This window comes from Pelobates fuscus, chromosome 6 (assembly GCF_036172605.1).
Source record: "Pelobates fuscus isolate aPelFus1 chromosome 6, aPelFus1.pri, whole genome shotgun sequence".
NCBI classification, from domain to species: domain Eukaryota; kingdom Metazoa; phylum Chordata; class Amphibia; order Anura; family Pelobatidae; genus Pelobates; species Pelobates fuscus.
In genome coordinates this window covers 197,767,021-197,783,254 of record NC_086322.1, presented here as the reverse complement: position 1 = coordinate 197,783,254, position 16,234 = coordinate 197,767,021, and the positions used below count along the sequence as shown (strand labels likewise).

At 41.3% G+C, this 16,234-nt stretch overlaps 1 protein-coding gene and 1 pseudogene across 1 annotated transcript in view; one reads left to right on the top strand and one right to left on the bottom strand.

The window, feature by feature from the left end:
• Positions 1 to 16,234, top strand: part of CCSER1 (coiled-coil serine rich protein 1) — a 964,914-nt gene that overhangs the window by 774,789 nt on the left and 173,891 nt on the right. The window lies entirely within an intron of this gene.
• LOC134615566 (mediator of RNA polymerase II transcription subunit 31-like) lies at positions 6,304 to 6,928 on the bottom strand (annotated as a pseudogene).

The window sequence follows — 16,234 nt, the reverse complement described above, 5'->3', positions numbered from 1 at the left end:
CAAAGGTATAAAGACCTTGGGAGCTATTAAAAGAAGTAATATTTGTATCTTTATTACACATGTTCCATCTGTCCTAGACCTTGAACAATAGTCCTAGTTTTAGACCCACATCCTGCTGTCATGGGAAGACAAATATCAAAGAAAAGTCATCATAATACATATCACAAGAACATTAAATTAATTTGAAAATGATCAAAGCTATCACTGCCCATACACAACACATTTAACATGTGGAGTCCTCAGCTGCCTTGTAGGGTTCACTGTCAAGTTGGTGTATGTAGGCAGGGATGGCACCCAACCTTTATGGTTGATATTGACATGCCTTAAATCTGATCCTACCTTGTTATACCCTTATTGTAGCATCTTCTACTATTTTCCTTCCCATTTTCATACTTACAAAGTAAACAAAAAATAGACTTCCGGCTTGCACAGTGGCCTCTCACTATTATAGACACCACATTTGTGCTAAACTGTCACTAGTGGTTATATTGTACTAATTACCCACAATAACTCACCGCTCCGGCAAGCCTTCTGGAGGTTGTCAATCCCTACTAAGTAGTTATGCTACCAAAAGAAAATGGGTATTAGTCCCTGTTTAGACCACCGTACAACCAAATACCCCTTAGTAGCAAACAAAATGAATGTGTTTCATATAAAGAAACTATACTTTCTCCAAGAATTTTTGCTACTACTGGGCACTCAGTTGTATGGTGGTCCATACATTGATTTATATTTTAATACATCTTGAATTAAAGGTGAATAAAGTAATCTATTGATCATGCTTATTATGCTTAGAGTTTGGAGACAGGGTTTTGGCATTTTGTTTGTGGTGTTTCTTACTTCCTAATTTTCAGGCTGAGATCATTATGCATTCCTGCAGCACATTCCCAAGTATTAATGTTCCTCTGGGGATGTCTACTTAACAGGAAGCAGCTGAAATGACTCCTCCTGTTGCTGGATTTGCATTAATTCATATTGTGACTGTAACCACATTTCCACAACTCCCCAACTATTTTCCCCATGTACGTTTCTAGGGACTGCTCTTCCATGTGCAATATGTTAATAAAATAGAAAAAAAACTGCAACTGAAATTAAATGGATATTAAAAACAATTTATTTTTTAATCAATTGATACAAAACCTACATCCTTGCTTGTCTGATTATGTATTTATTTTCCTGTATACCCTTGAGCCCATGCAGCCAGCTGGCATATTAATTAATTAAAGGGACACTCGACACCCTAAAGCACTTCAGCTTGCTAAAGTGTTTCATGTGTGAAGAGTGTGTCATATATTTCATTTAGCAATTTCAATATAAATTGACACTTTTATAAATTAACCTTTTACAACCCCAGGCTGTCAATCAAACAACCAGTCCTGTCATTTACTGGTTGTTTAGCTCAGTGGTGCTAGAGTTAAGAGGCATCTACTTGCTCAGAGAGCATGCCTTGCAAATACTTCTTAATGACCTACATTTGTAAGTCTGTGATTGGACAGCCATAGAAAATATGGGCTGGTTTAGAAGGGGATGACTGTAAAGGCTGCAGACAAGAAATCTGCAGCTATTGAAAGCAGTTTTTACATATACCCTCATTTAAAAAAATGCATTATTAAATGCATGCATGTTTTCATTTGTTTTATATCCACTGCACAGTCATGTCTATTTATTTATGATTTTTTGTATTTGGGCAGTGGAGTTTCCCTGTAATATATTAATCTAGAAGTTGTTGATAATTTATTTTTTCAGCTATTTATTCCTATATTGAGGTATTTGGTCTACTTGAACCGCACGTTTGAGATCTCCCCAGTGGGGCTCGATGACATTAAGGTCAGGAGACTGTGATGACCACTCCAGAACCTTCACCATTTTCTGGAGAGTCAACTTGGCCTTGTGCTTAGGGTCATCGTCATGCTTGATAGTCCAAGAGCATCCCATGTGCAGCCTTCGTGCAGAAGAATGCAAATTGTGTGCTACTTGAGAGCTCCACTTGAGAGCTAACAAACTCTTTGACTATTTATACACAGACACTAATTGCAATTTAAAAAGACAAAGGTGTGGGAAAGTGACCATTAATTGTAATTTTAACTTGTGTGTGTCACCCTGTGTCTGTAACAAGGCCAAACATTCAAGGCTATGTAAACTTTTGATCAGGGACATTTGGGTGATTTATGTTATCATTATGATTTAAAAAGGAGCCAAACAACCATGTGATATTAAATGGCTTAATGTGATCAATATCCTTTAATAAAAGACATTGTTTTGCATGATCAGTCATATTTTCAAAATCAATGCCAAAATTTCACAATTTCTGACAGAGTATGCAAACTTTTGAGCGCATCTGTAATCTTTCTCTCTCTCGCTCCGTCTATCTATCCATCTATCTATCTACAGGGTGGGACAAAATTCAGAGTAGAAGAGTCAATAACTATTTCATTAATGAACCAATGTCAATGATATTACATACAATGAATGATCAACATACGGGGATTTGCATGAATTGGTACGGAAGATGACATATTTTAAATGAGCTTAATTTGCCTCCTTGCAAAGTTGGGCTCTTTCGATTGCATTGTTCATAACATTAGTTATTGTTAGATGCTCTAGCTTTCACATTTAAGATAACTTCCTGAGAGGTCATCTCACACCAGAAGGTGCATTCAGTAGGGTGCAATTGGCACTAATGAATTATCTTTGGATTTTCTCTACCTCTGAAACTACAGTTTTGCTTACTGACAAAGCTATTTAAATACAAATGAGCTTTGTCAGACATGATGAGCTGATGAATAAATTCATTGTTTTCTCGGCTAATTCATTGTTACTTCATGAAATTACCCGTGATGAATCTCCCACGACTCAGTTATAATATATACCTGCAACAAAAATAATAACTACTAACAATTAAGTTATTTACCTGTCAAATCCTACTCTGAATTTTGACCCACCCCATATTAACTATATACACACAGAATTGTACACCTCATTCACACTATATATTGTACTGTTCTCAAGAATGAATATACACCTCTTACTTTCTATGCGTGCTATTTCTATTGACTGACTTATCTTAGACTAGTAAGGGGTTGCTCTACTTACTTAATAGAATTTTAACGACCGACTTCAATGGAGGAATTGCTATTTAGTATGCATAGTAATTCCATACTCTGCTAAAATAACCCAGCCCAACATATTTAAAATGCAACTTCCCAGCATTTTTCATATTATGCTCACTAATCCCCATATTTAACACATATGTTTGTGTGAGTTGAGAAAAATAAAATCAGATGTTGAAATCCAAACCCTTTTGTCCTTCATCTGTGTGCATCCATCTTACTTCCCTGTCTATTAGTGTTATAAACTCTGCATATGGCATTCAGCATACAGAGAAGAGGAACATGAGACTATCTTTCTATTTTGTCTCTTCATTAGCAATGTTTGACTTGGCTTTGTCTTGTCTGAACTGAATAGAGATGTAATTTGCTAATGTTTAATAAAATGTTAAAAGAAAACTCTTTGCAAACATGGGATCTTCAGTATGTTTGACCATGGTAGGTGATATTTCATTATTACTCAAAAACCTGTATCTATCAATCCCAGCATATGTCTAGCAGGGAATCGCATTTCTGATAAGATACTCATCTGACCTGTCAGTGAGTATCTTACCTTATTTATACGCTAAAGTGCATAGTTTAGCACAGTTTGTGAAAGTTTGCTCTTTTCTAGAATTTTATTATATTTCTCCATCTGCCTTTTTAATTTTTTTTTTTTAACATTGTTTTAATCACCATAATCGTTAACACCCACATTCTCATTTAATCCATCATATTTTAATGGTTTAAATCATTGCTGTCTTTTATTAGCTAGTTTACCTTTAGAATCGTACTGTCTGCACTTGTTTTGTTTATATAAATTCAAATATTATTATTTTTTTTTTTTTTATAATAGTTCTGATAGTTCCTATTGGGCCAAAATGCAGAAATAAAGTTTCCATTTTGGAAACCATTTATCTTTAGATAGATTTTCAATAAATGCATATGTACATACAAATTCTAAGAAAAGTAAAGTCTGTTAATAATAAAATAAGGAAGTTAAAGTTTGAAGTTTGTCTTTGTGTCTCAAGCAACAATTATCCTCTTGGGTAGTCTCTAAGGTAAAGTTGGATTCCATCTTGATGAACCTGACAGCTGTAATTGGCTGGTTTATGTCTCTTGGCACTTGATACCCTGCCAAGTTCACATAAGATTCCATTGACAGCTGCTTTGAGCTGCTGAACTCGGCAGCAACTTGACATTAACTTGTTTAACCACAGAATTGAGTCCCCGTTGTAGTTACTTTCAAATTACTGAACATTTAGGCACTGCACTGCAAGCAATTTGCTAGCTAAATGTTAGTATTTAACATACGAATCATATTTCCTGAATTAAATATGAAGGTCTTGTTGCTGCTTTTCAAGAGAAACAAAGCAATCTAAATTTAGTTAATTACCGAATGATTTAACATGCTTAGGGAAGCAGTAGATAAATGTTTATATTAATTAGAATTTAGGTGATAGATTTGCAAAGGGGTTAAGCTTGTTTAATTGTTATGAGCCAAGAGAGAGAAATAACCTCTGAGCTAAGGTTTGGCAAAAGATAGATCCCCAGATGTACCAGAACATCAACTGCTATTATTAATTGCCGGCCCTTAGAATGATAAAGCATCATGGATCTTGCAGTTCAATGACCTCTGGGGATCTACTGTTTGCCCACCCATCTTTTTAAAACACTCGGACCATGTTGTAATGAGCAACACTTGACCAGCACAGTGACTGGAAATTTGTTCCAGCTATTTTGTGAACTCTATCACTGGCAGAAAATGAATGTTCATCTAACCTCGAAGATATTTCATGTCAATGCGGGACAGTTGATGGTAAGAGGCAAGGGAAGGACAAGGGATCTGTAGGGTTCCATGGAGTAACTGAGATGGATATGACTTTGATATTGTATTTACCCACTTGCAAAAATGTCCGCAGGCACAAACCATATGCATAGCATTAATTTGTTCAAACATTCACTGTGTCGTAATTATTTTCTTTTCTTTCATATAGCTTTTTCTTACAGCATTAACACACTGTTTGTGTCACTTTGTGGTATTAATATATTGTGCTGATTTAAATTCGAAGGCCAGACGTTCTCTTCCTTTAAACCGTTACTGCAGAGATTGCATGTTTTGTGCTATGTCAGCTCTTCCCTAATCTCTATAACCATCATCGTGCTTTTTTCATAATTAGTTAAGATGACATTTGTTTTATATATAATGCTCTGTCGTGTTCATCATCTCCACAATAGCCTCCAACACATGATAGGTGCCTTTAGCCATATTTTCGAATGAAAATGTCCTCATCATGTCTGATTACCACTTTAATGTTTTCTAAGTCATGCCTGGTGATGAGCTTGGTTTATGAAACAATTTCCTACAGTAATAAAACTAATTAAACTAGGCATCCATCCTCTCACTAGTCTTTAATGAATTATAATGAGATCATTAATCTAGTCACTTTCTCACAGTGAGTCTATTGGCTGGATGTCTGCTTAGATGTGTCAGCAATCAAACTCCTGGCCTTTGGAAATGGGCAATTATTTGAAACGGTAGTCGTTTGCTTTTTACGGGTCAATATTTCTGGTACACAAGTAAGCAAGAAGGAGAACATTTATCTGAGTTGAATTTGAAAAGGTCTTCAATTTTGCAAACTGGAATGCTATGAGACTCTGGATCACTGCCGTATTTTGGAAACATAGGCACACCCTGCCATAATGTTTATTGCTGTTTGACAATTAAACCGAACACATCAAGATAATTAAATTAAATGCTAGTGCCAAAAGTCACAACATTTTATTTTACCAGAAATCATCTAAAACTATTATGTGTCATCTTGTTCCATTCCATAATTTACTACAGAAAATGAATCCGTTTGGTCAATAGGAACTAGAAAATATGAGCTATACATACATTATAGATTTATTTATTTATTTATTTTTATTTGTTTATTTTCGAAAGAAAGTGTTTTATATGACAAGTGATATTAACAGAACTCCATTTGAATAGATATTCTAAGCCTAGAATATCATAGAGAAGCCATGAACTGTATTTCCTGTCACAATATTCACCAACTTTAACTTAAGGTTGTCAACATCTCTTAAACACACTGTGATATAAAATGACTATGTACAATCCTGAAGTATTCAGTGAGCTAAAATCAAAACCACTAATATAAAAGAACATTAACATATGAAAAAAAGTCTACAAAGGCAAATAGCCTCACATTGTTCTTCAGCTTCTGATAATTAATTTATGATTAGCTATGTTGTCATAGGTCTTTAAAAGGAATTCAAGTTGTGATGCAATAGCCTTTTATTGCAAATGTAGGTGTCCCATTGCATAGATGGAACTTCACTCGCATCGCATGTATCTAAAGTAGCTGTCAGGCAATGCCATGTCAGATTACTACATTGTCCACTGATTTATTGGGATCCTGGACAGCAGTATGGCAAAGTATAAAGTTCCACTTCTGCCAAAAGGCATGGTACATCATTTGCCAATAGTGTTATTCTGCAACTGCTGTTCAGCCAGGGCCTGCTGAAGCCTCAAGTGTTTGCGGCAGTGGTGCTGCCAATGCTGAATCTGTTGCTCGTCAATAAACTTGGCGCACGGGGCGTTCACCAGCTACTTGCGGAAGTGTTCATACTGCAGCAATTCTAACATGTGCAAGCATATTCTGATCCTTCCAATACAGTAGATATTTCAGATAATTCACAAATGCCTTGTCTTTAAAGTATCCTCTTTGTGCTAGAAAATTAAGATAATTAGGGTTTGCCAAACACTGTACAAACTCCAACTCCAACTAGAATCGAATCTGATCTTGCTCACCTGTCTCCATAGATGGAGCCGTCATAGCCTTTATCAAGACAGAGCAGCTAAAAAACTGTACTATCAACCAGAAGTTTACAATGAGTGGGTATTTTTTTTATTTTTTTATTTATTAAATATCTTAACCAGGAAGGATACATTGAGATTTCTCTCATTTTTAAGTATGTCCTGGGTGGCTATATCTTTTTTTTTATGTATATTTATATATTGAAAGCAAGCACATTTATCTTTTTTAGTTTACAGTTAAATGTGACTCCCTAGCAGCCTTTATAAGATAGGATGTTAGCATTCTGTTTTGTATACAGTATAGTACAATGCTAATGTGACTTTAGTGAGGAAACGGGTATAATAATCTATTCATGTATTTTATCTATTTGCTACTTATTATTTAATTAGTTTACTGCCTTCTAAATGACCATCAGCCCACCTTTATGTTAAAAGAAAGTATTCTAAATATCCATTTTCTCCCAGTGCTGAGCCACAGGTTTTACCGTTGGCCACCGCTCCTCCCATTTTTTCTTCTTGCCTGCTTACTTCTCTTCATCTTCTCGACCCATTAATTAAATTCTTTTTATGGAGCAGCATTGTGGATGAGAAGCACATGCACCAAAATGCTTCTTAGAGAACCATTACACCCAATACTTCTCTATGAGGAGCATCAGATTTGCAGGCATTGTGCATATAGGATATTTAATGCCTTCTTGTAATGCATGAGGACACTGAAATTCAAAGAATAGAGTTTAACTCGATTATGGGTGTAAAAGCATCATCAAGTAGCTGTCAGACAGCCACAAGATGTGTTTTTAGCCTTACAATGTAAACATTGCAGTATCACTAAAACTTTAACATTTCATAGGCATCTTATTGATAAGATTAAAATCTACAAAACAGTAATTGACCAGACTGGGCATTCAGGTTGAAGTATTAGTGTGAGTGGAGCTCTTTTCAAATCACGGGAATTGAGGAATCCAAACTGCATTCACCATTATCTCCATTTTTAAATGTAATATGGAACAATGTGTATTTCACTACTTATATAAATATATTTGAAACTTATATATGTACTAAAACAAGTATAATTTAGATAATTTAGACATGCAATATTGGACATAACATATGTATGTGAATGTAAAAATTATGGCCCAGTTGCATATCAGGACTGTCTAAAAATATGGGATGTATGTAACATTTTCTGGAAAGGGTTTATAGCAACACATACAATAAATAATGTAATTATTTATATGTTTCTGATATACAGAGTTGGATAATTTCTGATCAATATCAACCTTACATTTAAGTGTCAATTAATGTGGGGTTGAGCCCAATGTGATCTCTCAGTGGCATTACACAAACCAGCTGAGCTACAAAGCTAATTCTGCAAATTATTCCTTTCACACAGAGCTTTGCTTAACCCATCTCTGCTGTACACCAATATGAACTATGATTAATCACTCTCCTACCACACAAACACAGGCATTACCAACAGTACAGACCAGCATTAATACACAGCATTATGAGCTCATGATCACGCATCACAACAGAGTGATCTTTATCAATTTCTAGCTACATCTGTAACACTATACACTACAGAATGCTTATTGTCGCCATGCCGACAGAGATCAATGTGGTGAAAATCTTGTCTGCTGGTTTTCTCAAACAGTAATCACTTAGACAGTAATCACATAGAGAATCTAAATTAGCCACATACAAATAGAGTTTGCAGGGGAGGTATAAGTCCAGAGAAGGACAAGTCGATGAAGATTGTTCACCAAGCGTATGATTAATATGCCCCAGGTGCCCTGTGTAAAATGTGTAATACTAATATTTGTATACACCATAAAACATCTCATTACTATACAATACAATCAGCATTAGCAGCATTATCATTATCCTTTTAATAATCGTTAACAAATATCAAATTAATTAGCTTTCAGAATATTTTAAATAGGTTCTGTGGTCCCAAATGATTCATGCTCATTTTAAAGACATCGATGAGATCAAGGGCCTTGGCTGCCAGGAACTGGGTCTGCAGTTTGGTATTAGAGATAATTGAAGATTATGCTAGCGCTAGTGTACTTATAATCTTAATTTTAATAATGACAGGAGGCGAGTATTTTGCATTAACTCTCTTTACTAACTCCACATAGCAGTAAAGAAAAGGAGTGAAAACATTAACCAATCAAAAAATAGTAGGAGGTATAGTATTCACAGTGATGAGGCTCCTCCCCCTCTTTCCAAGCGACATCAAAGACATATAAAATATTAAAAGAAACGGAAAAAAGTCTTGAAACATGCACCAACGGGTGACTGTCCAAAGTGCGAAGTCCTAGCAGTTAGAGGATGGTCCAAACGTGCACCAACGGGTGACTTTCCCAAATGCGAAGTCCTGGCAGTTGAAGGGAGGCCCAAACATGTCCATCCTGAACGTAAGCTGTAACGTCTTGAAGTTATGCTGGAAAAGAGCGTGAAAAGGGTTAGGAACCGGTCTGGTAACTGGTTGCAGTGATGTAATAAACCCAACACAGATTCCACTAAAGAATGTTTAAAATTAGTCTAAGTAAGACGATGATTAGGCAACACAAGCTGTATCTAAACAAAGTACAAATTCGATTAAAATAAGCTGAGTAAGAAGACAGAGCAAAAGGAAGGAATATACAGACTATAGGTATACTTACATGAGATCTCATCCTTCTGAGTATAGGTATACTTACATAGAATCTCCTTCCTCCAGGGTGTGGAGGGTGGGAAAATACTCGCCTCCTGTCATTATTAAAATTAAGATTATAAGTACACTAGCGCTAGCATAATCTTCAATTTTACCACATGACAGGAGGCTTCATATTTTGCATTTTTAACGCTGAAACAGGAGAGACGTGGTTGCCCCCGGGTTCGGGCGGAAATAGAAGGTCCGAAAGGTAGATTCTCGTGACCAATCTGCGGCACGTAGGATGTCCGCCAGGGACGCGCCTGCGGAGAAGGCTGATGAGGCCGCCGCACCCCGGACGGAGTGGGCTCCGAAGGTCTCCTCGACGCCCGCCAGAGAGAGAATCCATCTTACCCACCTGGCCAAGGTGGTGGTAGAGACTGGTACGTGTGGACTAACGTAGGACACCAAGAGTTGGCCCGAGGGTGAGACCCGCAATCGGGACGTGACTTCCACGTACCGATGTAGGGTGGACACCACGCAGAGGAGCGGTTCTGTAGGGAAAAAAGGGTAGAAGACTGATGTGGAATCGGATTTCGTACGGCGTGAAATTTGGAAGGTAACTCCCTCTGGGGAGACCGAAAAGGCATCAATGTCGAATGCTCGTACGTCCGAGACTCTGCGGAAAGAAACCAAACAAAGTAGAAGTGTCAGTTTAGCTGATAGCTGTCGTAGCGAGAGTCTGTTGTTGTCCGGCCAGTCCCTAAGGAATTGTAGAACGATCTCAACGTCCCAAAGTCGGGAATATTTGGGTCTTGGAGGCCTCTGTAGTCTGATGCCCCTGAGAAGACGGCATACCAGTGGGTCTTTTCCAACGGGGATCCCCTGGGACGGAACGTGTGCTGCCGAAATTGCGGAACGTATGACGTTGAGGGATCGATAAGATCGGCCCGTGGAGAAGAGGTGCGAGAGGAAATTCAAGATGGCCGTTATAGGTGCCGTAAAGGGATCGAAATTCCGTTCACTGCACCAAGTAGACCAGGAGTTCCATGCTGATAGGTAACATCGTCTGGTTCCTGGTGCCCATGAGTCCCAGAGGAGGTCTCGAGACGTTTGCGATAAGTCTTCGGTTTGCCAGGCTCCCCTGAAAGTGTCCAAGCCATCAGCGTGAGACGGCCTTCCAGGATGAGCGGATGTTGGTTCCCTTTGGGGTCCGTAAGGAGTGTCGGGTAGGACGGTATGAGGAGAGGATCCTTGTAGGCTGCTGCCAGAAGATCCGGAAACCATGGTTGACCCGGCCATAGGGGCGAGATGAGGAGCAGGGACCCGCGTTGGGTCTTCAGGTATTGCATCGTCCTTGCCACCATGGCGAATGGGGGAAAGGCATACGCCCCCGTGGGTGGCCAAGGTTGTAGAAATGCATCTACTGCCTTGCTCCCTGGATCTGGGAGCCAGCTGAAGTACTCGTCTGTCTGCCTGTTGTTGCGTGAAGCAAAGAGGTCTAGGTGGAGGGGACCCCTCCTGGCCGAAAGACGTTGGAAGATCGCTGGGTCCAGTCTCCAGTCGCTGCTGTCCCGCCAGTCCGCTGTCAGGTTCGTGTCTCCCGGGAGGTATTCTGCCATCAGGGAGATTCTCCGGGGTAGACAAAATTCGAAGATGTCCTTCGTGATATTTGATAGGAGTCTGGATCGCGCTCCTCCCAGGCGATTGATGTAGCGGACCGCTGAGACATTGTCCATCCGGAGGAGGATGCAGCAGTCCGTGCGGTCCTTCGCCAAGCTGCGGATCGCAAACGACACCGCCAGGAGTTCTAGGCAGTTGATGTGGAGGTTGGTTTCTTGTGAAGTCCAAGTGCCTCCTGTCGATCCGCCCTCGCCTGTGGCGCCCCAGCCCCAAAGGCTGGCGTCTGATTCCAGAACGATGTCGGGAGAATTCCCGAAGATGGCTCGGCCGTTCCAAGCTTCCATGCTGTCCAACCACCATCCTAGTTCTTCCTTGATTTCTTCCGTTACCGGAATGTTCTGGTCGTAGGAGGGGTTCTGACGGAGGAAGGAGGCCTTGAGATGTTGCATCGCCCTGTAGTGTAGTGGGCCTGGGAAGATTGCCTGAATCGATGCGGACAGTAGGCCCACGATCCGAGCTAGGGTGCGGAGGGGAATGGTGTGGCAGCGGATGACCCTGCGTAGTTCCTTCTTGATGGCTGTGATCTTGGAGACCGGGAGTCGTAAGGTGCTGGTCCTGGAGTCTATCTCGAAGCCCAGGAACTGTATCGTCTGAGTTGGGGATAGTTCCGATTTTTGGTAATTTACCACGAAGCCTAGGGACGTCAGGAGTTGAATGGTATATCGTGTGTGTTGCATTAGACTGTACCTGTCTGAGGAGAACAGTAGCAGGTCGTCCAGGTATATAATGCACCGAATTCCTTGTGTTCGTAGTCGTGACACAACTGGTTTGAGAAGCTTTGTGAAGCACCACGGTGCTGAGCTGAGGCCGAAAGGGAGGCATGTGAACTGCCAGGGTTGGTTTTGCCATAGGAATCTGAGGAATTGACGGCAAGATGTGTGGACGGGAACCGACAGGTAAGCGTCCTTGAGGTCTAGCCTCGTAAACCAGTCCCTGTCTTGTAGAAGATCTCTCAGAAGATGGATGCCCTCCATCTTGAAGTGCCTGTACACCACAAAGGCGTTGAGTCCCTTCAAATTTATAACTGGACGGAGCTCTCCAGATTTCTTTTTTACTAGGAAAATGTTGCTGAAGAAACCCTGTTCGTCGTGAGCCGGTTCTATCGCCCCTTTCGTTTGGAGCTCTCGTAGTTCGTCGTCGATCAGACGGCGGTCCTCCTGGGAGCATTGAATGGGGTGCGGAGGAGTGAGCTGGTAGGGGGGTTCTACGAAGTCGATGACGTAGCCCCGAACTGTTTGGAGGATCCATGCGTCCGTGGAGATGGTTATCCATTTCTGAAAAGACAGAGCAATACGGCCTGCGGTATAAGGGGAAAGTGAAATAAGAGGCATGATGTTGCTTACCTGTGGGGAAGCGTGCTCTGCCACGGTTACGAGGTCCTCGGCCTCGGTCTGCTCCTCGGGTATAGGAGAAGGGTTGTCTGGAGCCCACTTCTGGGTAGAAGGGTTGTGGTCTGTGTGATCGGGGGCCAGAAGGCCAGAATCGGCTGGCTGCGCGGCCCCTGTAGCGGCCAGCCCGTCCAAAAACACCCCGACTGGGGTAACCTCTGAAGACTCGCTTCATGGATGTCTGAGCCTTATTCAGGGACGTAAAAATATTGACGTGTTTGTTCAGCTCTTTTAAGAAGGGTTCCCCAAATAGTTTGCCCTGTGCCAACGGTCCCAGTTCTTTGGTGCCCAATTCCACAAGTTTTCCATCAATACGGAGTAAGGCTGCCTTGCGCCTCTCAGAGGAGAGTGCTACGTTGGTATTGCCAACGAAACAGAAGCACCTTTGTGCCCATTCTCTGATGTCATGTGCCCATTCTTTGACCATGCTAGAGTCAAATTGATCGGCCCTAGTGAAAGCATCATCTGCTAGGTAAAGTATGCGGGAGAGCGGGCCGATGGCGTCCAGCAGTTTGTCTTGGACCCCGTGGAATCCCTTCTCCACGCCCCGTCGGGGGTCACGGCCACCTCGGGACATAAAGGTGTTCATCACCTGGTCAAACTCCGGGGTTTGAGTGACGTGGTCGGGAAGTGAGGGACGTGGGCATTCCGAGCGTAGACGGTTGCGCACCGTTTTATCCAGAGGTTTGCGAAGCCAGCGGTGCATAAATTGGGAGAGGTGGTCGGGGGGTGTCCAGTCCCCGGAGCGTGGGTGGCGGATATTGCGAGGGTCAAACAGACGTTGCCCTGTGGGGTCTAGGATGGCCTCGTCTTCCTGGGTAGGTGCGAGGTCGTCTGGTAGCTGACTGTGCTCCATGAAGGTGCCTCGTAGGAGGCCCGTATGGGAGCCGGAGTCCGAGTCCCAATTATCATCTTGCGGATCAGAGTCCGCGGCCTGCCACACGTCCAGTACGGCCATAGAATGTGTGTGTTCTTCCCCCTCATCCGAGGAGTAGTGGGCAGGTGTGGGTGGGGCTGGTCTATGGCGTTTGGGTGCTTTACCCTTGGCTGGTGTATCGCCCGCTTTCTCGCCTTTCCAGAGACGTTTGGCGGGGCGTGGGTCCCCCAGTACGTGTGACTCTGAGGCCTCAGAGTCCTCGTCTTGAGGTAGTGTGAGCGTGGCCTTTTTGGGTTTGTCGGTAGATGCCGACATGACTCTGGACAGCGCTTTCTCCATAGAGGCGGAGATGGCTTCTGCAATCATGGACTGGAAGTCCGCAGGGGTTTGGGATGTTTCCATAGTGGTTATGGTGTTGGCACAGGGTAGATGGGCTAGGGGTCAGTTGATATAATATGCACTCAAAAGTATAATAAAATCGGTAATAACACCCCAGCAGGGTGTGATGTAGTGTAGGTACAAGTAAAAGTACCCGAAACCCCAGCAGGGTAAATTGGGTTTTTCTTGCTGGGCCGCACCCAGAAATATATGTATGATAACTGAGAGGATGGCACGAAATCCACCTAATATGACATTAATATGGGGTTGGGATGCCCCTGTAACATATACATATATGTAGGTGGCACGAAATCCACCTGAAGGCAGCAGTGCATTAAGGGCTTCACCCTGTTGTAATAGAAGGTGGCACAAAATCCACCGGTCAGTGAGTAGGAATAGGAATAATAACAGTGGACTCACCACTGAGGAAGGGCCAGCAGCCTCTTTATCCTACCGGAAAACTTCAGTGACCCCTGCCTAGTAACAAAAAGAGTAGCCGAAAGGATATGGACGATCGGATGAGCTCTGCAGGCCGACACTGCGGAGATCGTGGGACTCCCAAAATGGCGGCCGTGAATCTCGCGAGACGCGAGATCCAAGATGGCCGCCGGAAAAAAAACGGGAAAAAAGTTTCCCGGTGTGTCGGCGAAACAGAAAGCGGCTGGTGAGCCGCGAGGGAGTGCTAGGGACAGGGTGAGCGTTACCCTGAGGGGAAGCAAGCTGGGAAGCCAGCGAAACGAAGGGGAATGAAAACAGAGGTATCCTGAGGGGAAAAGTTTACCATAAAACACATATACAAAGAGATATAATAAACGTAAAATAAACGTAAAATAAAAAAGGGGGAAACCCCCCAGGATAGAAAGGGAGAAGATTCCCAGAAGAAACAGAATAAGGAAATCGAATATTAGCATACAACATAGAAAATACAATCTATATAAAGGGAAGAGCCTGAAACTCTGACCTGTCTGCTGATGGAGCAGTAAAGAAAGAGGGGGAGGAGCCTCATCACTGTGAATACTATACCTCCTACTATTTTTTGATTGGTTAATGTTTTCACTCCTTTTCTTTACTGCTATGTGGAGTTAGTAAAGAGAGTTAATGCAAAATATGAAGCCTCCTGTCATGTGGTAAAATTCAGCATGTGTACTAAAAAAAATATATATATGTGTACTAATAAAATGTATGCATATTTTATACATGTAGTAGATCAATCTAGAACTGTGGTTTTCAACCCCTGAGTTGAAACACGTAATCAAGACTTCCAACCACTCCAATTTTGTCGGGACTGTCATGCTTTTAATGTCATATCCTAATATCCTGACTTAGTTCCCTGGTGTCCTGTGTTTGGTGACACCTGGAAACTTTACCCAACAAGCACAGCACAAGTGCATCAGGGCACTATGTTCAGGGCACCAGGACCCTACAGAGAGCACTGAAACTGTACTTACTGCAGGGTCTGCTCTCAGTGGAGTGGCCTTACATGATTGTCAGGCAGCCTGATGTGCATTCATGTCAATCTGACCAGCCAATAATTTAAGCTCTTGTTGAGAGGTATGCAAATGGATGCCAATACAAGTGTTGTGTGTTCCCACTTAGAACAGGAATATCATATTCATCAGGATCTAGGGAAATTATTAAAAACTGAAATAAAAATCTGAAAAACTGTTTTAATCAGACATTCCTTTTAGTTTAGTACAAATGGTAACCAATAAATGGTTTACATTTATATCCTTATTTAAGCTTGTGTGCTCTAGACTCCAATAATAGCCAACTAATGAAAAATGTGTATACAAATCTTAATAATTTTCAAATTAGGCAAAATATATTTCATAGAGAGCACAGTGTTTTGTTTTGTTATAAATAAGACTACATGGCATTAACTATTTTGTAATAACCCTTACGTGAATAATAACTTTCCAAAGTGAATTTTAAATTTAAGGACAAAGAAGCTGAGCTGGAAGCACAGCTGAATTAGAGAAGTGTTCCGGTTTAGCTCTTTTGACCTTAAATTTGAAATTTACAGGGCGGGGACCGGCAGTGAAGTTACAAGTGAGAGGATACAAAAATACCATTGCCCATGACAGAGCTGCTTTAACAACTAACTTGAAAGACATAGAAAAATACAATTCCATCACAGCTAATTTAGTATAAATTATACAAGTCAAATTGAGATGTGTATGTTCCAGTATTCTGCTTGCGTTATTCATGGGTGCCACAGTTGCTTTGCAGCATTGTGTTTGTGTATATGTGGGCTGCTATTGTTCGTGGTACTGTGTACAGTTACATAGTTACATAGTTCTGATGTTTGTAGGTACTGTGCTGGTGTGTTTTTTTTGTATTATTTCTATGAGGAGTTGGCTT